Genomic DNA, 23345 nt, shown 5'->3' with positions numbered 1-23345 from the left:
GCTGCAAGACAGCTCGACTCCGCCACCCACACCGCCCAAAATAACGACAAACCCTATGCAAATATTATAAATATACACAACACACCAGCAAAGAAACAGAGTAAAACATTTATTAAATAACTATTTACATAACTATTTTATACTTTTTATTGCCCGATCCGGCTAGCTCAATCGATCGAGCATGAAACTCATGCACTGATAGCAAGCGTTGAGAGTTTGTAGAACGATGGCTTCAGATTTTCCACATACGGTGTAGTGGCGCGAACTGGCAGGGGGCGTTTGGATTCTACCCCTTCCCCAAATAAGATTTTCATACGTGAATGTTCGTTCATGCTTTTTGTCCCTGAGTTGCTTCCATGTCACTGCCTTACACAAATGGCATAAGTCCTGGTTGTTGAGTGCCATACTTCAGAGTTCTAAGCAGCTCTTGTAACACTGTTTAAACCTTATTTGCACCTGCTGCAGCTTCACTATTCAAAGTAAGTGGGGTCCATTTGTGGACCTGACTGCATTGGAAAACAATGTGATACGGTGCCTCCCTAAACCGCTTGACGGAGGCCCCCGAGGGGCGGTGAGATGGCGCGGACTGAGAGGGGGCGCTTGGCTCCTGCCCCCTCCCCAAGTCGTGTTGCCCTGGTGAGGCCTGAGATCGCCCCCGGCATAGGCGGCCGGCTCCCGGGGTCCGGCAGAATTTTTTCCCTTTTGAAGAATCTTCCATTCTGGACCTTGTCCCACAATCCGTTTGACCTGAAGACACGCTGTCGTGGGGCGCCCCTTTACCGTTTTAGTTGCCATTCCGCCCGCTTTTGGTACTCTGTGCCTCTTCCGCCATTCAGCTGTTTACCGCCCGCTCTTGCGACTACAACGTCTCGCTCACCATGTAGTTGAGTTGCTCCCGCTCTTAAGATTTAACCGAACTTTTTGGACTGCTGAAAGCGGTTGTATTCCGACCGCTGGTTGGTGGAGACATTTTGACTATATTCTGGACCTGCATTGTCGCGTAATGCGTCATATGACGCGACGCGTTAGCGCACCCGGAAGTGCTCCGGTGCGCAAGGCGCAGCTTCCCGGAAACGATCCAGAGCGCGCCGCGCAGCGCGTAACGTAAGCATAACAGGTCATGTGACTTGTTAATAAAACTTTTCATTGGTTCATTTTACTTTTCTTTTCCTAATGATGTAAGACTAGGTCATGTGACCTAAAAATAACACTTTTCATTGGATTAAAACATTTTTTTTCCCAAACGATGAAAGCCCCACCTTGTTTCTGGATGTTTCAGACTGAAGCTGGCGTCACCATGAGAGCACCACCATCTCGTAGCTCCGTCGTTGCCATTCCGCAAGCAATCATGGCAGCCGCTCCCCACCGGAAGCCTGCGGGAGTCGACGGCCCCCAAGACTTTTGTACAATCTTCAAGGCTGAGGGGATGCTTTGGAGAATGGAACCCAAGCCCTGGCAGACAAGCGTCCGAGTTCCAAGGTGTCCCAGGGCCATTTTACTGGACCAGGCCCAAATCCGAAGAGCCGGCCGCCATTTTAAGAGTCCTGTGGAAGCCGCCTATCACTGCACCGCAAGAGTGGGAGCAACTCAACTACATGGTGAGCGAGACGCTGTAGCCGTAAGAGCGGGCTCTAAACAGCTGAATGGCGGAAAAGGCACAGTGTAGCAAAAGCGGGCGGAATGGCGACTGAAACGATAAAGGGGCGCCCCACTACAGCAGACAAGCCTCCGCCATGTGCTTCAAAACTGCATATGTATCTCGTGATATCAAGGTTGGGCAACCAGTACACAACAAGCAGTTACGAGTCCCATTTACACCGGCGCCATTTTGGGCGCGGCCGGGCAGGTCCAGGATCTACTGAAACATAACAAATGAGGCTGACGTCTCTGAAGCAGTTGAGGAACAGCAGGACATAGCAAATAAACATGAACTCTCTAAAGCTGTTAACTCACTGCAGGACAAAACAAGTAAACCTGAAACCTCTGGAATAATTGTCGCTCAAAAGAACAACACACAAAACTCTGTAGAGCCTGAAGAAAAAAAAACAGAAGGGCACTGTAGTTTCAGACACACTTAACAATAATGACTAAACAAAGATATCGTCTGTTTATGAAGCAGTTATCATCTTCACAGAATTGACAAAGAAGTGTGCAGACACCAATGCTATTAAGAAACACAAGGAAATCCTAACGCATCAGCATTCTCGGAAGAGGTTGACACAGATAACATCTTAAGGAACAAAGAAAGACCTGTTCACTCTTGACACCCCAGGTGCTGTGTATGTTGCACTATAGTGCTGCATCGAGAAAACAGACAACCCTATTGATGTGGATTTTTCATTATTGATTATTGTAAAGAAATGGCGACTCCCCCCTTTAGCAGATTAGCTAAATGTTTGTGTAATTTAGGCATAAAAGTTATATTATTGTTGTTGTTGTTGTTATCGTTATAGTTCTGGTTAATTTCAAAAAATGGTTAAATATATTTACAGTTTTTGTTGCGTTCGTTATATTTAAAAGTTAATAAAGTTTTAAAATCTAACTTTGTTGGAGTGCTATATATGTTTAAAAAATCGGGTGAATGGGGCTTTGAATCGGGTTATTGTCATGTGTGGGCTTTGCAAGTGTACTGCTACAAGATCGGACATTTCAAACTCAAATGCACGTTCTTTTTCTTACCTTTCCGAAGCATGGAGCGCAATAGCAGGCAGAGAAAGGGTGATGCACGTGTTGAACACTGCCTGGCCTGGCAAGTTGCTGGCAGTGCCCCCCCCGTCCGCTCCTGAAAGAGGGCACACAGATACCGCCGCCCCGAGTACTTCACAAATCTTTAAAAGACCATGCGCTTGTTCATGAGGCTTAAATGGTTTATCACCCCTTCTAGAACCCCTGCATCGACCCTCTGACGTTTCCTGGAAGAATTAGCACGTAACACAATACCAAGCCCTGTCAGCTGAAACCCCCGAGAAATCATGGGGCATATTATCAAGGGGGTTTATTTCCGCTTTTTTGGCTTTAAAAGCCAAAAAAAAAGAGATAAAATTATCTCCCTATTACCAAGCTGTCGCTAACACCAGTTAGTGACAGCTAAAAGGAGATAGCGACCATCTTGGGCCCCGCTTTGCATATCAGTGATATTTATCACTAATGACATGCAAAGTGGGCGTGCCAAGATTTTAGCGACTGGAAACAGTCCCTAACCATCGCTATCTCCTATTACCAACTTTTGGAGATATTCGCGCTAAGCGCGAATATCTCCAAAACCTAACACCTGCCCTGAGCAGTTTTAGCCATGTTATCCAATGGGAAGTGGATAACATGGCTAAGAGCATTTGCTGGATAATGCATGAATGTCGCTGACTTTTCAACGATATTCATGCATTGCGGCCGTTTTTTATCGCATTTGCGATAAACATTGCTAATAGCAAGGTTTATGTGCGATAAAATTCACCGATGTGCGGCGATAATTTTTGTCTCTAAACAAGTTAGAGACAAAAATTATCGCTAGTTGTTGGTAATATGCCCCCGGGTTTTTCCTTGCAGGAATCGGGAAGCGAAAGACTAGCACTGAAATCAGTAGTCTCACGCCTGAATCGGGAGGGTTGGCATGTCTGGATACTCTACAGCTGGGGCCATAAACTACATCCGCAGGGCTAGGTGATAGCCTAGGTCCGGCCTGGACAATCGGACACAGAGGAAGAGGAGTGTCAGAGGGTGCGGTAGTGAATAGGGTGAAAGGGAGGTGTCGGGCGGGCACAGGGTGTGATTCTCAGAGAAGAGCAGCGCAGATGGGGGGAAGTATATGGCCCATGCATGAGAGAGAGAGCGGGGCTGACCAGTGCGTGGGGGAGATGCTTGCGAGGGTGGGGAGCCGTGCTGAGAATCGACGGCGTGCAGAGAGTGGGTCTGGTCAAGGCATCTAAAATGGCTGCCGTGCACGACAAAATTGTGGCATTGGACAAAAACGCAAGATGGCGCAGACAATGTTTATCAATAAGGATTCATTTATAACAAAATATTTATTCGCAGTGACAAAATGGCGGTCAACACTTCCTGATTTCCATCTAATCGAACGTTAACAAACGTCACGCAGCAAAAAAAAAAAAAAAGCTCACGCACAGAGCAGTTTTTAGCCATGTTATCCAATGGAAGGTGGATAACATGGCTAAGAGCATTTGCTGGATAATGCATGAATATCGCTGACTTTTCAGCGATATTCATGCATTGTGGCCGATGTGCGGCGATAATTTTTGTCTCTAAACAATTAAAACGAAGCACAAAATGGCGAATTCCCGTTTCGCTACGGCTGGGGCCATAAACTACATCCGCAGGGCTAGGTGATAGCCTAGGTCCGGCCTGGACAATCGGACACAGAGGAAGAGGAGTGTCAGAGGGTGCGGTAGTGAATAGGGTGAAAGGGAGGTGTCGGGCGGGCACAGGGTGTGATTCTCAGAGAAGAGCAGCGCAGATGGGGGGAAGTATATGGCCCATGCATGAGAGAGAGAGCGGGGTGACCAGTGCGTGGGGGAGATGCTTGCGAGGGTGGGGAGCCATGCTGAGGATCGGCGGCGTGCAGAGAGTGGCCCTGGTCAAGGCATCTAAAATGGCTGCCGTGCACGACAAAATTGTGGCATTGGACAAAAACGCAAGATGGCGCAGACAATGTTTATCAATAAGGATTCATTTATAACAAAATATTTACTCGCAGTGACAAAATGGTGGTCAACACTTCCTGATTTCCATCGAATCGAACGTTAACAAACGTCACGCAGCAAAAAAAAAAAAAAAAGCTCACGCACAGAGCAGTTTTTAGCCATGTTATCCAATGGAAGGTGGATAACATGGCTAAGAGCATTTGCTGGATAATGCATGAATATCGCTGACTTTTCAGCGATATTCATGCATTGTGGCCGATGTGCGGCGATAATTTTTGTCTCTAAACAATTAAAACGAAGCACAAAATGGCGAATTCCCGTTTCGCTACCAGTTTGCGGCCCAGTTCGCGGCCCGTGAAGCGCTTCTACCGTGAAAAATCATTTTTTTTTATTTTCCCCACGGGACCCTTTAATAACCCCAACAACATTCCTAGGGGGTCAAGAGGGGTATACCTTGCCCCCTTTCAATAAATTCCCCCTTCGTTTTTCACCTATTCTTCTCTCTCGATCCTACCAAGAGATAAGATGGCGGCCGCTCTGGACTGTTTAGAATGTTGACAGACACCGGAGAGCCAATCAGCTTTCTGCGCGCAAAGTTCCGTTTCGCGAAAAGTAAGCGGACCGGAGCGCAGCCCGGAGCGCTGTTACAGATATATATCTTGTTTTGAACGTTAATTATTCAAAAACTACTGGAGCACATATATTGAGACCTAGCAAAGGCACATCGGGCTAACAGTCCCTACAATTTTGCCAAGTTTCGTGCAAATCCATTCAGCCGTTCGAGCTAAAAGTGAGTCCAACCGCCCTATGGAAAAATGAATGGGAAAAACGCGTTTTGGGACCCCCCTTTTTTCTCAGCCCCCCCTTGACGAAACCCCACCAAATTTTCAGGAGCTGCTCAGAGACAAAATGTGCCATTTTCCTGAAAATTTCAGCCGATTCCGTCCACAAACGCCAAAGTTATTAGACATAGAATTTTCAAAAATCCCATAGGGAATTAATCCTAACTATATATACCTACTGGCGATAGCCAGTAGGTAATATATATATATATATATATATATATATATATATATATATATATATATATATATATATATATATATATATATATATATATATATATATATATATATGAGCGCCTAGTACGCGAACCGGAAAGCGTTCTGGGCAGCGTACTATAAGGATAATAGAATGATAGACTTTTTTAATACTGAATGTTAATTGTTTGTTGTTGTTTTTTTTTTTTTCTTTATTTTTAAATTTTTTTTATTTTGATTGTGTTTCATACTTCATTAAACTTTCTAACATTTCAGTGTCAGAAATGTCAAAATTGAATATAGGGTGTAACATTTTCTCATTTTGAAGCAGGTTATCCACTGCTTCAACACATTGTAGAAGTTCGTGGTCTCTACTTTGATCCATAAAATCATCAATTTTGTCTTGGCTGCTCTCCTTCAGTTCAATTGAAAATGTAACTTGTTGCTCGCCTTCCATTTTGCCTGAAATTTTGAATAAAAAAATATATATTAGTAGAGATAGGGCACTGTTGGAATTAATGTTAGATAGGCAGTTTTTATCTGTGAATTCTTCTTTTGGTAGTGTATAGTATCAGAGTGGAAATAGGACTATAAAAAAGTGTATGTGATTTAACCAAGAGAAGCCTAACTCCATTCATAACTATAACAAAAAAGTCTATCTAAATCCATAACTACTACAGAGGGATAGTGTATATCTATCAGAAAAAGTCTACTATATTAAGTTATAGGGCACAATATATTTCATTTTTAAAAATTATAACTTACCTTCACAAAGAAGTTGAAGTTTTTGGAAGCTATTGAAATGTGATGTACAACAAGAAGTAGTAGTCAAAATGGCTGTGTTTTCTTCTCTTCCTTTATATATATTCAGGTATTTAACCAATCAAATGTCAGGTAATAAAAGTAGAAAATGAAAGTAACATTTTCATTGGTTGTCAATTCCAACACTTCAGATGTGTTTTGTGAAGTAATTTACCTCACGGTATTTAGAGAGGTCTATAGACTTAATGGCTCAATGGAATTTCAATCAAATTTGTGAAAAAGAAAGGGATTGTTATGTAGTATAAGCTAATCTATATTTGGTGAGAGTGTCTCCTGTCGTTTTTCTGTGAATTACTTTCCCACCTTTTTTTTGGACCGCTTCCCGGGAAGCGGTCCGGTCCGCGAACTAGGAGCGTAACGGGAGTCCACCATTTTGTGTTTCGGTCGAATTAATATATAAAATGGAGGGTAAAGAATGTTCAGAATGGGTAGAAGGGGGCACGGTACAAGTATTTTGACCCCCTAGGTTTTCTGAGGGTGGCTGAGGAGGTGCGAAGAAAAAACTTTTTTTTTTAAATTTTGCGCGGTTAGCTTCCAGTTCGCGTACCGGGTAGCGCTCTTTGAGCGTAGTTTGTTGAAAATTACATAAAAAAGTTAGAGAAAAATAATAATTGTGAGTGACACAACACAGCTTTGCGACAGCATCTCCTGCTTCTTTACAGACAAAATCGATGCCATCTACAATAAAATAGAGGCATATAGCTCTGGCATAAGTAGCCAGGATAACTCTACTCTGGTACAGACTGCATCTACTAACATCTATTCTTTCAATGATTTCCCTGAGATATCGTTAGCAGAGGTTGAGAGACTGTTTACGGACATCAAAAGTGGAAGTCCCGCGGACTTGCTTCCAGCCAGACTTATGGGCCCTCTAGGGAGTACGCTAGGCCCTGATGTTCAGAAACTGGTGAACCTCTCACTTACATCTGGAGTTGTCCCACAGTGCTGGAAAAAAGCCCTAGTTAGACCCATCAGGAAGAACTCATCTGTTCCTTGGACCAACATGTCTAACCTGAGGCCTATCTCCCTCCTACCATTCTTAGGGAAAATTATTGAAAAACATACCAATAAGCACCTATCCACCTACTTGGAACAGTCTGGTAGCCTCGACCGATCTCAGTCAGGCTTTAGGCCAAAATTCAGTACAGAAACGGCCTTGCTGTCGGTAACGGACGATCTGCGGCTGTACCAGGACAGGGGCTACTCTGTTGTCCTGGTGCTGCTAGATTTATCGGCAGCGTTCGATACGATCTCCCACACCATTCTGATCGAACGACTGTCCAGGAGTGGAATCGGCGGCAGGGCACTGGACTGGATCAGGAGCTTCCTCTCCAACCGCACCCAATCTGTCAGCATGGGTGAGTTTAGGTCGGAAGAGGTTAACATCACCAAGGGAGTACCACAGGGCTCTTGCTTGAGCCCGACTTTATTTAATACCTATGTGGCTCCCTTGGCAGATGTTACCAGAGCTTTTGGGTTCTATCCAGTGTCCTACGCTGACGACACGCAGCTGCTCTTCCCTTTTAAACACCTTTCCCCGGAGATAATTCAATCCTTTTCCGATGGGATGAAGGCAGTTGCTAGGTGGATGTCCTCCAACCTCCTTCAATGTAATGTTGGAAAGACGGAGGTGATGCTCTTCGGGGAAGCTAGGATTCAATGGTCCCCCGACTGGTGGCCTTCAGACTTGGGCCCAGTTCCTGAGCCCAAAACAGTAATCAAGAATTTGGGAGTCACATTGGAGCCGGAGCTGACCATGAAGCATAATGTTAACATCACTGTGGGATCCTGTTTCCATGCGATTGGTCTGCTCCGTAGGATTTTTCCTTTTCTACCGGACTCCCATAGGAAAACCTTAGTTCAAGCTCTGGTCATAAGCAGACTTGATTATTGTAACGGTCTTCTGGCAGGTGCAAATGAGGAGGCTCTAGACCGTCTACAGGTGGTACAAAATACCGCAGCTAGGCTGGTGTTAAATGTACCTCCTAGATCCCCCTCCAAACCACTACTTCAAAAACTACATTGGCTACCAATACGCCAACGTGTGAAGTTCAAGACCTGCTGCGTTATCCATAAGGGACTTAATCAATTGGGACCAGAGTATCTAGCCAGCAAGTTTGTTCCCTATGCCCCTATTCGTTCCCTCAGATCCAGTGACCAGCTGTTACTGAATGTTCCTAGGATAACCAAATCCAGACTAGGTGGTAGGGCCCTGTCTGTAGTAGGTCCTAATCTCTGGAACTCCCTCCCACTTTCACTAAGACAGTGTCATAACCACTTCCAATTCAGAAAATGTCTGAAAACCTTTCTGTTTGGCTCAGTTTAGTTGTTTATTTTCTGGACCCTGAACCTCACAATATTCTCTTTTTAATTGAAATGCTCCTCTGTCAGTTGTATTACTGGTTGCCAACAGCGCGGAGATACTCCTTCGGGAGTCTATTCACAGCGCTATAAAAACTCGCAAATACAAATACAAATACAAGTGATCAGATGAAGGGTAGCTCTGAGAAGAGCTTTTGGGTTTATGGTACATTTAGGTACTTACAAGTAGGTACCAATGCACAGTCTTAAATTCAGAATGAAAATTCTGTTGCCCTCATCTGAGAAGTGAACTCCATCTCCTCTGTAGATATCTTGCATGTAGTAACGCAAGTTATTGTTGTACAAGGAGCCCATTCCATGGTCTCTCATGTAAGCTGAAACAGATTTGTTTACATGCTTCCTCGCTTTCTCAATTTGTGGACAAAATTGGTTGGACCACCTCCATTTCTGTCTTTGGCATATATTGGAATATACCAAGGCAGTTTGAGGAAAAAGTGCCATTAATTGCTCAAAGGTGTCCTTTAAAAGCATTTCCAGACCTACCCCAGTCAAAGTGCCCAAATCATTACCTCCACAGTGCACAATTAACAGGTCAGGTTTTGGCAAATGCATAAAGGTTTTCACCAATGGTATCAATTGGTGACATTTTAATCCTCTTTGGCCCAACCACTTAATTTCCACATCTTGTAAATTGAGGTTAGGTAAATTTCTGTTCTCAGCATACCTTTGAGCCCAGTGGATGTAACTATGTCCAACAATCCAGACATTAAACATGGTGGGAGAAGGTTGTGCTGCAGTCAGATGAAGTGTGGTAATGAAAGGGCAGTTGAAACAGTAGGAGTTTGTAAAGAAAAAAATCTGTGGATTTCCAATGCTAATGATTCATTAGCAGTGATTGGTGCATTTCCATTTCTGAAAACAGAAAGTTAGGGTGCATGGATGTGTTCTTTGAAAGATGTAATTTGAATGGTCAAGGAAGAAACATTTAATGAAAGATTGCACTGGATACGCAGGTGCACTGAGAGTTCAGAGTTCAATTGAAACATTGTTGTGTGAATTTGCAAACATGAGAGGTTTTCCAGGAGGTGGTTGCTATGGAAAAAAGGCAGAGAGGGCAGAGGGGGGAAGGGTTTTGATTTGAAAAAAGTGAGGGAAGAGTTATGATTGGCTAATATGAGAGATATGTGAAATGAGTATCTGTATTTCTGTGCTTTCAATAGCTGCAGCCTCTGGAGTGCATCCTTTTTCTTCTGCTGAAGACAATTTGGTGTATTTCTGAGACTGTTTTCAAAACTCAAAAAGTATTTGCTAAGGTGAGAAAAGATTTATTTAATTTAGATAGAGAATAGTATGATTTAAGGAGAAAATGATGAAGAAAGCTGTGTTTTTAAAATGTGGCTTTGTCTCTAGTGATATACATATAGATTTTGTTTCTTTGAGAAATTGTAATTGCATATTCGGTGTAGCATTCTGGCATGCAGTAACACAAGTTATTGTTGTACATGAAGCCCATTCCATGGTCTCTTATGTAAGCTGAAACAGATATGTTGTTTTTAAAAACGATTTTTGAAATCAATTACATTTCTGGATATGTACTGCTAGAGCTTCATAGGTTGTTTTGGGTCATATTTATAAGGCATTTGAGTGTCTTTGATGTTATTTTTTCCTTTTTAAATGGAAAGCATTCCTCATGGGGCAAGTGTCTTGTAAATACGCTCCCACCTGCGCTTGGCAAATTTAGATTTTGATTATGGGAGTTACATAGCCATGTTAATAATGTCCAAAAAATGGTGCTAGGGCATTCCAGAAAACGCTTTCATGTGTCTCAAGGACATTTTCAGTCATTTCCTCTTGAATGCAGGTATACAATTGATTTATATGCTGTGTTTAAAAACGATTCTTTTCTATGATGTTATTTTTCCTTTTTAAATGGAAAGTGTTCTTCATGGTGCAAGTTTCTTGTAAATACGCTCCCACTTGCGGTTGGCAAATTTAGATTTTGATTATGGGAGTTACATAGCCATGTTAATAATGTCAAAAAAATGGTGCTAGGGCATTCCAGAAAACGCTTTCATGTGTCTCAAGGACATTTTCAGTCATTTCCTCTTGAATGCAGGTATACAATTGATTTATATGCTGTGTTTAAAAACGTTTTTTTGAAATCAATTACATTTCTGGATATGTACTGCTAGAGCTTCATAGGTTGTTTTGGGTCATATTTATAAGGCATATGAGTGTCTATGATGTTATTTTTCCTTTTTAAATGGAAAGCGTTCTTCATGGTGCAAGTTTCTTGTAAATACGCTCCCACCTGTGCTTGGCAAATTTAGATTTTGATTATGGGAGTTACATAGCCATGTTAATAATGTCCAAAAAATGGTGCTAGGGCATTCCAGAAAACGGTTTCATGTGTCTCAAGGACATTTTCAGTCATTTCCTCTTGAATGCAGGTATACAACTGATTTATATGCTGTGTTTAAAAAAGATTTTTTGAAATCAATTACATTTCTGGATATGTACTGCTAGAGCTTCATAGGTTGTTTTGGGTCATATTTATAAGGCATATGAGTGTCTATGATGTTATTTTTCCTTTTTAAATGGAAAGCGTTCTTCATGGTGCAAGTTTCTTGTAAATACGCTCCCACCTGTGCTTGGCAAATTTAGATTTTGATTATGGGAGTTACATAGGCATGTTAATAATGTTCCAAAAATGGTGTAAGGGCATAATCAAAATCTAAATTTGCCAACTGCAGGTGGGAGCGTATTTACAAGAAACTTGCACCATGAAGAACGCTTTCCATTTAAAAAGGAAAAATAACATCATAGACACTCATATGCCTTATAAATATGACCCAAAACAACCTATGAAGCTCTAGCAGTACATATCCAGAAATGTAATTGATTTCAAATAATCGTTTTTAAACACAGCATATAAATCAATTGTATACCTGTTTTCAAGAGGAAATGACTGAAAATGTACTTGAGACACATGAAAGCGTTTTCTGGAATGCCCTAGCACCATTTTTTGGACATTATTAACATGGCTATGTAACTCCCATAATCAAAATCTAAATTTGCCAAACGCAAGTGGGAGCGTATTTACAAGAAACTTGCACCATGAAGAACGCTTTCCATTTAAAAAGGAAAAATAACATCATAGACACTCATATGCCTTATAAATATTACCCAAAACAACCTATGAAGCTCTTGCAGGACATATCCAGAAATGTAATTGATTTCAAAAAATCGTTTTTAAACACAGCATATAAATCAATTGTATACCTGCATTCAAGAGGAAATGACTGAAAATGTCCTTGAGACACATGAAAGCGTTTTTTGGAATGCCCTAGCACCATTTTTTTGACATTATTAACATGGCTATGTAACTCCCATAATCAAAATCTAAATTTGCCAAGCGCAAGTGGGAGTGTATTTACAAGAAACTTGCACCATGAAGAACGCTTTCCATTTAAAAAGGAAAAATAACATCATACACACTCATATGCCTTATAAATATGACCCAAAACAACTTATGAAGCTTTAGCAGTACATATCCAGAAATGTAATTGATTTCAAATAATGACTTACTTCATTGGTAGGCCTTCACATGTATTATCTCCTTTGTTTTCTTCAGTGAAAATCTTATCTGCAACCATGTGTTGGCCTCACCTCAAATAAACAAAACAGGCGATGGACCGAATGTGGATCAATGACACACATTCACCCCAGTCCAAAGATCTGGGCCTAAACAAACCTTTAGATAGGCCACACCTTATCGTCATCCTGAATTAATCATTTAAAATATTAGGGAGAGATTTATGATTGTTGTATGCCTGTTTTGTACCACTGTGTGTCATTTTTGTGATGCAGTGCTGGTGCAAAAGATTTGCCATGTTAAATAATAAGTAGGGCATTAAGTTTTTGATGACTGTTATTCATTTACTGTTTGGTAATAGTGGTTAATAACATTTTTTATTATATTTTACCACAGATTCAACTGCAGATCTTTTCATATTTTGAAAAATGCCTACGAAAAATAGAATTAGAAAGGCTAGAAAACGTCAAAGACAGCAGGATGATCTTTTATTGCAGCAGTCCTCTTCCCCAAATACTTATCAAAACACCAAGAAAGCTCCGGGTAAGAGCACAAAATCATTCTTAAGAAATATTTTTAGTAAAAAAAGTATTTATCGCAAAAATGTTTCAGTTCAGAAAAAGAAAAGCAATTTAAATGGAAAGGAAAGACCCATCAAAAATGTTACTGGTAGAGGAAGAGATAACTCTGTGCATGATAGTAGAAGGAAACAACAGTTTAGGGACATTCGAAAAACAAATGTTCCGTAACAGGATAATAGTTAATTTATTAAAAAATATTAAGAAAGGCCAACAGAAAGTGGCATTTTATAAGAAGAAGAAAAATGTAGAGAAAATTATTGATCATGCTTTTGAAATTAAGCGAAAGTTGTTTATTTTGGTAATCAATAGAATTAGGAAACTAAGCAAGGTAATTTCTGATTTCAAAACAAAAAGTAGATGGAAGAGAGTAGTAAATCGTAGTAACTTTTGTGAAGTTTTTTCCGGAGAATGGATGCATAGTTCAAGTTGTGAGGCATTTTTTAATGAGGAGAGTTATTTTTAGGATAATGATTTGGTGTTTGCAGTTGACACCAGTGGTCGAGCTTATGAAGTGAATGATGGTTGTCCAGTTGAAAAAGAAAAACTTGTGACAACAGAGACAGAAGAGGCGCTACGTGATGAGGTTTTAGGAAGACGTCCTAAGGGTCCTGTGTACATTTGGAAGTGTAGTTCTATTTGCAGTGTGCGACAGGTTTCCATCAATTTGCTTTGTGATTTTATACGGACATTTAATAAGAAAAGTTTGAAGCAGAAAATGAAGTTGTTGCAAGATTTAGATCCATCATTTCAGGATGCTAGCAGTGCATCATAATAAAATGAGAAAATTAGTGAGAATGTTGTATTATGCTAAGAGTCCAGCAATTATACTTAAACAATTATGTGCTGCTCTTTTGCATGGTTCTGAAATAGATGTGAAGAATATTTGTGAAGAAATTGAGTTTTGTTACTTTGGTAGTAAAGATGAGAATGTTCAAATTGACCCTGAAGTAGAGGGTAATGTTGAAGATAATGTACAGGTTTCCAGTACAGATAATTTTCAGAAGGAAATTGCCACGTTTCAGATGAAATCAAGTGAGAGGCCTAATTTCACTTGTGTATGTTGTCGACGCACTTATTATAAGAATCAGACTAAGGTAGTGGATTTATATGCAAAAAGTGAAAGGGAAAATAATAGTGAATGGAAGGATTTTGCCACATACTTGATGGTAGAAAATTATTTTGATTTGGGATCGGATCAACGTGTGTGTACTTATTGTTGTAATAAATTAAACCAAAACCAGATGCCTGCTAGGGCAGTTCATAATAATCTGGAATTGGTTGAGATTCCTTCTTAATTGAAGGATTTAAATACTTATGAATCTATTTTGATTCAAAGTATCCATCCCTTTCAGGCTATTGTAAGAATGGAGCCAAAGACAGGGAAGTTGCCGCCAGCAGATTTACAGAGAGGATTAAAGGGAAGAGTTGTTTATTTGCCTCTAGATTTGAACAAAAACATTAACACAATTGGAATAGAAAAAGTGGAAGAGGAACCTCTGGTTATCTTGGTTAATGGGGTTCCGACAAAGAATAAGAAAATATGGCAAGATTTAGTGGATGTTAGGAAAGTCAAAAAGGCAACAGTGTATTTGAAGGAAAATAATAAGTATTATAAGAATGTATATGTTGCAGAAGAGGAAGTAAGTGATGAAGAGGATAGCGATTTGTGTGCTGGCCAAATTGAGAAAGTAGAGGCCTCTAAAAGTGAAGAAATATATGAACATTATAGTGTTCATCCTTTGCATTCCAAGGAAGTCATGGGGAATGCTATTGAGTTGTTTCAAATGAAACAAGCCAAAGGGAGTCCCATTAGTGTTTGGGAGGAAAGTTTGGAAGCTCGGTGTTTCCCACAGCTATTTCCCACAGGTCGAGGAGGAAGATATGATGAGCGATCTCATCAAATTCCTGCGTCTGAATACCGAACTTTACGATTGTATGCAGAAGATCCTAGGTTTCGTCAATGCATTCCCTATTTGTTTCATCTCCTGTTTGAAAGCGATCTGTCTGGACTGTCATATGCAGTGAACCACATCTTAAAAAGTGGTATACAGATGCGAAATATCTCGGCAAGGGACTTTATGCATAAAGTCAATGTCCAAGACAGTATTTTGGATTCTCACTTAATTAATCTCATGGCGTGTCAGCGTGGTACTAATGAGTACTGGTACCGTCGTCATGGTGATTTAAAATGTATGCTGAGGAACTTAGGAACTCCGACATGGTTCCTCACTCTGAGCTGTGCTGAGTATGGCTGGGAAGACTTACTTGAATTTCTACGAGAGGCAAATGGAAATATTGAAAACATTGAATTCAAGACACCTGGAGAACTGTGTTCTTTGGATCCAGTGAATGTATGCAGGTACTTCAATCATAGATTTGAAGCTATGATGTCTTTCATCACAAATAAGAAGAATCCACCTCTTGGAGAGGTGTTGGATTTCTTCTGGAGAAAGGAGTACCAAGCAAGAGGTGCTCCTCATATACATATGTTGTTGTGGATCAAGGATGCACCTAAATTTGGAACAGATCGGATGACTTAGTGATGAATTTCATAGAACAGTATTCTACGTGTGCTGTTCCAAACGCAACGGAGAAGAAAAGCCTAAGAGAACAAGTTCTACGTTTCCAAAGCCATCGTTGTGGAAAGTACTGTCGTCGTAAATTCAGAAACAAGGACAAGTTCTACACCAAATGTCGTTTCAACTTTCCACGACCGGTGATTTCTAAAGGAAGAGTGAACAGTTTGATGTCTTCACTGCGACATAATGTGACGAGGAAATCACCCAAAAATACATACAATTTGAAAAGGAACGAAGAGTCCAAGTACATCAACGACTACAACCCAGTGATTTTGTCCATGTGGAATGCTAACATGGATATACAGTTTGTGGCTGACAACTGTATGGCTTTGGCTCGGTATGTGACATCTTACATCACCAAAAAAGAAAAGACAGAACTGAAGGATATGTGGGAGGACATTTCCCATGAAAAGAGCCTCAGCAAGAAGTTGTACAGTTTCAGTCTGAAGATGTTGTCGCATCGAGAAATCGGAGCTTACGAATGTTCGGATCGATTGTCTTCAGCAAGTCTCTATGCCAAATCCATGAGTATTGTTTGGGCGAGTCTTGGTCTTGCTGCAACGCGAAATCGAGTTCTAAAACCTGTCCGGGAAATTGAATATTTGGCAGAAAAGGAACCAAACAGTACCGACATTTTGAAGACCAACATGTTGGATACATATTATCCAAATCGAAGCAGTCACCTTGAGAATGTTTGTCTATATGAGGTTCTACAAAATTATATATTCAAGAGGAACATCAAAGAAGATATTGAGAAAGGAGTGTATGCTTTAATTGGAAGTGAGGGATGCCTGGTCAAGCAAAGAAAATGCCAATTAGTAAACCATCGAAAATTGAGTGGCGAATCTCCAGAAAAAAAGGAGTTTTTCTATTTAGCACTTTTGCAACTTTTCAAGCCTTGGCGTGCAGAAGAGGAACTGCTTGGAGATTTCCTCTGTTACGAAGACTCTTTCACTGCTGCTAAGGAGACCATAGAATGTCCTGCTTTTCCCAAATATCAAGAAATGCTAACTTTGGAAATTGAGCAGGAAGCAACGATTGCAGCCGAGATTGCCAGAGACAGTTCTCAGGACAGTCAGAGTTCTGTTTCATTGAGTTAAGATCCACTTGGAGGACCTATTATCGAAAATGAAGCTGCCACTGCTATGAATGAAGTGGAAAGAGCCATGGCACATGCTCAGGAGGATTCAGTTAAGTTAGAAGACTTGGAAAAACAACTCAACGTTGAGCAGAGGAAAATATATGATGAAGTTACCAAGCAAATTGAGCATGGATTAAGTCATGAGAAGAAAGAGTGCTCATGTACATCGTTGAAGCCTGTCCGACTGTACGTGAGTGGAGAAGCGGGAACTGGAAAAAGTTTCCTCATTAAAGCAATTTCTTGTTATTTGCAGGAAAGGACTGAGTCATCGCTGTCTTGTGTTGTCACAGCTCCTACTGGACTTGCAGCACATAACATTAAAGGTATTACTTTGCATCGTCTACTGATGCTGCCGGTGGAGCATGACAACAAATTACAATACCACAAGTTATCTGGGGATGCTTGCTGTGAAGTTTCAAGAGTCTTGAGGAAAATGAAACTACTCATCATTGACAAAGTAAGCATGGTTTCCAATGTCATGCTTGCCTTTGTGCATTTGAGAATGCAAGAAGTACTTAAAACTGAATATGATGTGTTATTTGGTGGCAAACACATCATTGTTTTCGGAGATCTTCTGCAGCTGACACCAGTAAAAGGACAACCTGTGTTCAAAATACTCACGCATGAAGATACCAGGAAGTGCCTAGGGAGCATTGGCAACGTCAATATATGGTTAAACTTCAATTATGCTGAACTGCATGAAAATATGCGTCAGGCAAAAGATGAAGATTACAAGAATATTCTACAAGATATTAGAATTGGAAAAGTGACCGAGCATGGAAAAGAAGCTTTAAATGCACGATTACTTTCAAATTTATATCCCGAACAAGATATTGTGGCTGAGAATATTTTTCAGAAAATTACTGAGAAGAAATCCGGAATATGTTTGATGCCAACTCTTGCAGAATGTGCCATCTTCAACAACAAAATGTTGAATTTAGAAAAGCAAGAGATTGTGAAACTTGAAGCTATTGACAAAATAGAGCATATGGGATCAACAATTATTTTGTCAGAGAATTTGAAATCAAAATTGGATTCATTAGAGAAGACTATATCTAAAACAGCGGGTTTTGAAAAGACTTTGAATGTGTGTTTAAATTGCCGAATTATTTTGAGAAGGAATTTACATGTTGAAAGAGGTCTGGTAAATGGATCAATGGGTAATGTTGTTGATTTTGAGAAATACAGAAATAGAGCTGGAATAGAATTTTTAAAAATTAAATTTGATGGCATTGAGGAAGTACAGCTTATTGGTCGTTGTTCTGCTAGGTTTTTGCTTGTTAAAGACTTATATGTTCGCCGTAAACAGTTTCCTGTTTGCTTGGCATATGCGGTGACAATCCATAAATCGCAAGGTTTAAGTGTAGATAGTGCATTGGTGAATATTGGCAGTTCTGTGTTCAAGGAGGGTATGGCATATGTGGCATTGTCACGAGTTAGAACTTTATCGGGATTGTACTTGATTGACTGTGATGTCACAAACATTTGTGCGGATCTAGATTGTGTTAAGGAATACAATAGGTTAAGAAGAGAGTATGCGCCACATTTGCCTCAATATCCTTTGTTTGAGAAACGTGTGGTAGGCCGGAAACGTAGAAATATCAGTAATAGTAGGGAGATTGTAGCAAAAAGACCAAAAGTCAATGAACCGAAAATTGTTAGCAGAAAGAAAGTGGATTCTGTTGAAGATGTTGTTGGTTTTCAATTTGAAAACAGTTCTGGTGTCAACTGCTATGCAAATGTAGTGGTTAATGTTCTCTTTTCACTAGAGAGTTTAAAAGAACAGATTCTGTTGAATTCAGAACAAATTTTATGCTGTTTGTTGAATTCTGTTTTTGAGAAATGTAGCACTGATCGAACAAAAGTAGAAAGTGTGTCTGAAGTTCGTTATCTGTTAGATGAATGTTCAGGTCAAACAGACTTCTCTGAAAATAATCAGCAAGATTGTCAGGAGTTTTTAATGTATATGCTTGATGTATTGCAAGATGAGGGTGTAGATGTAGATCACCTGTTTGGGCTTTCTTATCAATGGCAGCATGACTGCGTGAATGGAAAGGGGCGACCATTCGGTCCCCCCGAACGTATGGCGGAGTACCACGATCCCCCCGGGAAGCCATCTTGGGCGGGAGGCGAGTCTCGGCTGGTATGCCCGAAGCGGCGTAGCCGGGGCGCGCCTTTTTCCCGCCCTGGAGTGGGCTGGCCTAGACACTGACGCGGCCGGGCCACGCCCTCGGGGCAGGCCGGGGCGGGTTTACGCCCGCCCTGAAGACGGATAAAAGGAGCAGCAAGCCAAGGAAGCATCCTCTTGTTCCTGTGCTCTGAAGCTGCATCACCTCGCTGCACGTGAGCTCGAGACGGAACGAAGAGCCAATTTTGAGCGTTGTAATCTTTCTTGTTTGTTTTTCAGATACTCTGTCGGAAGAATGCCTAAGAAGGCGGGAAAGCGAATGACTACCGACCAGATGCTGCGTGTTCTCATGAAGGAGGTGACCGACTTAAAGAAACGAATGGCGGAGAAAGACGAGGAAGGGGGGCCGAAACGTCCTCTGGCAGGAGCAGCTCCAGGAGGAAAAGGCAAGAGGCCCAGGAGGGGAACAGCAGGGGGAGACGTCCCAGTTCCCTGTACCCCACTCGAAGCACCCACTCCTTTGCCGGAGGAAGGGAATCCGATTCCCGTAGTGGTCACTCCCGTGTCCGGGGAGGATATGCCGCCCAAGCTGGCAGCACAATTAGCAGCGTGGTTGGGTAAAGGTAGCAAGGGCGCCACGGCTGACGACGCGCAGGTGTTGATGAAGCAGCTGCGGGAAACAAGGGAAGCGACGAAGGCACCATCGCCATCAGTTCCAGTCGCTGATACAGCTACCGGTTCAGGTAAGCGGCCATTGCCGATTGCGAGGGATGAGTCGGCACCCTCTCGGAGGGAAAAGTTGGGTCAGCATGTCCCTCTGGCGATTAAAGAGAAGATATGGGCAGGGGAATATATAAACATCTTCTCGTTGCTTACCGACCATTATGAAATGGAGCATGTTAAGAGCCAGAAAGAGCTCATGCATCCAAGTGTTTGGCGCGCAAAGATGGCCGCCTTTAAGGTAAATGAAAACATTGGTAATTGGGGCAAGGCATGGGGGTTTTTTACATCCATTCTGGGTGAACGTAGGCCCGAATTGCTGCCCGAATTGCCGATTTATCAGTCACGGATCATGGGGTATTCAGTATCTCACGAGGGCAATCATTGGTTTTGTTACGACAATATTTTCAGAAAAGCGAAAGAGCATGATAATAATTTAACTTGGGATTGTTATGATTCTGTGTCCTGGTCAAAAATGGAGGACTCTGGTATGTTGAAGGTGCCATTGGTAGGGAGTAACGTGGGTGAATCCTCCCGCCAATATGCGGGGACGCCCTTTCGATCAGGTACGAATAACGACAATCACTCGAGGCCAGCCGGCAACGCAATTAAAAGGGGGGTTTGTTGGAACTTTAACAGGGGGAAATGTACTAGGCCCCAGGGGTCATGCAAATTTAGGCACGAATGTGGGGGGTGTGGGCAATCATCACATCCTGAGTCCATGTGCAGAGCCAAAACAGGTGATAACGGGGGGAGAGGAGGCGCCAAACAGGTCTGACATAGTCCGAGGGGCGCCTTTACCTACCCCGATTGATACCATGGCAATGATTCCCTGGCTCAGCGAATACCCGGATCACGCTTCCGCTGGGGTGTTGCGCAACGGATTTTCATATGGTTTCCGCATCCCAGTGGGAGAGTTTCGGGGTATGCCACAATGTAAAAACCAGATATCGGTCTTACAGCATACGACCGTGGTACAAGAAAAGATCGGGAAAGAGGTGGCTCGAGGTCGAGTCGCCGGTCCATTTAATGCGCCACCAGTTGCTAACTTCGTTTGTTCCCCGTTAGGGGTGGTCCCCAAGAAGGACCCGGGGGAGTTTCGGTTGATACATAATTTGTCAGCCCCACGTGGTCTTTCTGTAAACGATGCGATAGACCCAGAAGTGTGTTCGGTGCGGTACGCATCCTTCGATGAGGCCGTAGCCATTTTGAATCGCCTGGGGCCCGGTGCGCTGATGGCAAAATCTGATATTGAGTCAGCGTTCCGGTTGCTCCCGGTACATCCAGACGATCAGCGTCTCCTTGGTTTCATGTTTCAGGGTCATTATTACATGGATAAGTGTATGCCAATGGGGTGCTCTATATCTTGTGCCTATTTTGAAAAGTTCAGTTGCTTCCTGCAATGGGTCTTCACGAGGAAAACGGGGTTTCAACATGTGATGCATTATCTCGATGACTTTTTGTTTTGGGGGCAGCCGGGGATCCCGAATGTGGACAGGCTTTGACTGCATTTTGTGTTTTGATGAATCAGTTTGGCGTGCCATTGGCACCAGGTAAGACGGTGGGTCCCTCGACTTGCCTCTAGTTTCTGGGGATCGAGCTTGATTCCGAGGAAGGTTGTTTCCGTCTACCAGGGGACAAAGTGTTACGATTCAGGGCATCCCTGCAAATGTGTATAAGTTAGTCTAAGGTTAGGCTGCATCAATTACAACAATTGGTGGGACAGTTGAATTTTGCCCTAAGAGTTATACCGATGGCCCGCCCCTTTTCTCGCTCGATCGCTCAAGCCATGGTCGGCCTGAAGGAGGGTCATCATCGCACAAGGCTCTCGGCAGAGGTTCGCCAGGACATGCGCATTTGGTTGGCATTTCTGGCGGATTTCAATGGCCGAATTGTCTGGAACAAACCGGCCATGTCCTCCGAGGAGCTCGGGCTGTGGACGGATTCGGCAGGGAGCATTGGTTTTGGTGCCATATTCGGCACTCAGTGGTCGGCACAAAAATGGCCGTCATGGTGGCATGAGAGTGGTCTGACAAGTAACATTGCTTTTCTAGAACTTTTTCCCATTCTGGTGGCCCTGAGAACTTGGCCCGAGGGGTTCAGAGATCACTCTGTGGTATTCTGGTCTGGGCACATGACCGTTGTTGAGTGTATCAATAGCCAGGCAGCACGATGCAAGTGGATTCTGAGATTGCTCAAGGAAATTGTGTTATTGTGTATGCAATTGAATGTACTATTTAAGGCAAAACATGTCCCGGGGGTGATGAACCAGGCGGCTGATGCGCTTTCTCGTTTTCGTATGCAGGCCTTCTGGGGTTTTCTGCCCACAGCGGACCCGGTGGCAGCACCCTTTCCCGAAGCTCTCTGGTCTCTTGGTGCCCCGAACTACAGAACCTCGTGGGAGAAAGTTTAGCACCCAGGACGAGGAAGGCATATGAAGGGGCGTTCCGTTCCTATTGGGCCTTTTTGGGGGCAGCTAGAGGGGAGCTTTGGGGCCAGGAGGAGTTGGTAGTGAAATTCCTGCTATCCTTACGTCAGGCAGGCAAATCAGTGGCTACGGCTCAGAGGCATCGGGCCGCCATTTCCTTTGTGGCTAGGGCTCATGGGATCCAGGATCCGACAGCGTCTTTCGTTGTGCAAAAAGCGCTACGTGGGTGGCAACGCCTTGAGGGTCGCAGATTAGATGAAAGGCGCCCGATAGGTCTGGATAGGTTGGCTTTGTTGTTATCTGTACTGCCTGCAACATGTTCATCCCAGTATGAAGCAGTGTTATTCCGAGCCGCTTTTGTGCTAGCATTCCATGGGGCTATGCGGGTAAGCGAATTAGTGGCGAGGAACAAGCAGGATACCATGGGGGGACTGTGCCGAGAGCACGTCCAAGTCAGGGGGGAGACAATGACTGTCTCATTTGTCAAGTCCAAGACCGATCAGGGTTCGATGGGGGACTGCATAATGATACGAAGGATCCCCGGGTCCTCCATGTGCCCGGTGAGTTGTGTAGAGGAGTATTTAGCACAAAGGGTGGCATCATGGGGGGGGGCCTTGTTAAGACACGCTGACGCCACCCCACTGACGAGGTTTCAGTTTCAGCGGGTGCTTGCGATGTCGATTACGGCTGCGGGCTTGAACCCGCGCGAGTTTGGGACCCATTCCTTTCGGATAGGGGCTGCTACAGAGGCTACGGCCAGGGGTCTGAATGTTGAACAAATTAAACGTGTGGGGCGTTGGTCCTCCAATTGTTATAAGAGGTATGTACGGTTGCACATGTTGTGAAGCTGTAACGATGTACTCACGCTTCTTGTTTTTGTTTGGTTTCAGTTGCGCAAGCCTACGAGGCGGGGTGGACTATGCAGTCGACCCAACACCGGGCCAGCGGTCATACTTCACCGGCTGTGAAAAAGGAGGTGTGGGTCGTGGGCCACTCATACGTGAGGCGAGCCGCGGACGTATTCAAAGCAGGTGACATGAATCACGTGGCTGGGGAATACGGGTACAGTGTGTCCTTCTACGGAAAGGGCGGACTCTGTATTGACCAGTTTCAATCATTTTTTGAGGGTTTGCTAGGGCGGACGAGGTCACCGCCGTCTATAGTCATAGTACATCTTGGGGGCAATGATTTGGTCACCACTGGTAGACGACTTCTTCTTGAGGCGATGCTTTCCACTGTAGGTTGGTTGGCGAGGAGAGTTCCAGGGTGTACAATTGCATGGTCACATATGATCCCACGTAAGGTATGGCGGGGGGCTAATTCGGTTTCTGCTT

The sequence above is a fragment of the Lissotriton vulgaris genome, chromosome 12 (assembly GCF_964263255.1).
Source record: "Lissotriton vulgaris chromosome 12, aLisVul1.2, whole genome shotgun sequence".
Classification (NCBI taxonomy): Eukaryota; Metazoa; Chordata; class Amphibia; order Caudata; family Salamandridae; genus Lissotriton; species Lissotriton vulgaris.
Note: the sequence above shows the minus strand (reverse complement) of the source record.